Genomic DNA, 1,220 nt, shown 5'->3' with positions numbered 1-1,220 from the left:
CCCCCCCCCCCCCCACACACACTCACACCTCCTTCTACCAGAAATGTCTCGACCTCTGTTCAAGATAGACTGAAATTTATTATTATTATTACATTTTTCCATTGAAAGAAGTAAGACAAATGAACAGGATTTAAGATTATGCCAATAACTCCATACGCTCAAAAATTGACGATCGCCTGGTCCCATCGCGTCGCGATACATTTGGTCATTTTGTCGGGCGGCCAGTTTCACCCTGGCAGTGAAAGGTATTATCTAATGTCGTACTTGGAAATACGTACGTGTAGGTGGGTGGTACACCTGCCTCTCTGGTGGTACGGAAGTTTGGTCTCTTGGAGGTGGCAAACGTGGGCAACAGCTATAACGAGCTTGCCAAGCACTGATCTAGGTTGTGTAGATAGATCCATAAAAGACCTTAATTAAATATTTTCACCATCGTATTTCTTAACCAAACTCAAAATGATCAACACCATATTCATCCCAACACTCTCCTACCAATGCCAAACATGGACCACGAACAAGACATTAGAGCAAAGAATTACAACATGTGAAATGCGATGCCTTAGAAAAGCAGTAAACAAGACGAGGCGAGACAAAATTAGAAACTCTTTAATCAGAGAAATGGTGGGCACAAATGATGTCATGCATCACATCCAACACCAAAGAATCAAATGGTTTGGACATCTCATGCGATTAACAACACACCACCCACCACAACGTGCCTACATAAAACATTCAATGGCAACTAGACTAGAGGGCGACCGAGAAAGACCTGGATAGATGGAATCAGGGAAATATTAACCACCCACGGCATCCCCATGACCCAAGCTCTCCGGCAGGTGGCAGAGTGACGTCTCTTTCTTCCCGCGACACCCAAAAGGGTATAAGAGGCGGATATAAATAAAGTAAAAGAAAAGTATTTCTTAACAGGTCTATTTTGGGGAGGGGGAGGGAGGGGGTAAAGCATCTAAATGAAAAATGTTTCATTGCATTTCTTCTAGGGTGTTGTATTCCACACAAGTGTGCACCTTCATTGACCCTAACGGCCATAGTTGAACCTGTAATTCTACCAGCCAGAACTTTTTTGTTTTAAGTGTTTTACGGCCCTCGCAACTGCATAAGGTTACATGAGCGCGCGGGACACATTAACCATTTTCAGTTGATAGGAAGTTTTGAATTATGCAGGGGTGATACGCCGCGACACACCAGCGTTTTGGTGAAGC

Source organism: Aplysia californica, unplaced genomic scaffold (genome assembly GCF_000002075.1).
Source record: "Aplysia californica isolate F4 #8 unplaced genomic scaffold, AplCal3.0 scaffold00474, whole genome shotgun sequence".
Lineage (NCBI taxonomy): Eukaryota > Metazoa > Mollusca > Gastropoda > Aplysiida > Aplysiidae > Aplysia > Aplysia californica.
Note: the sequence above shows the minus strand (reverse complement) of the source record.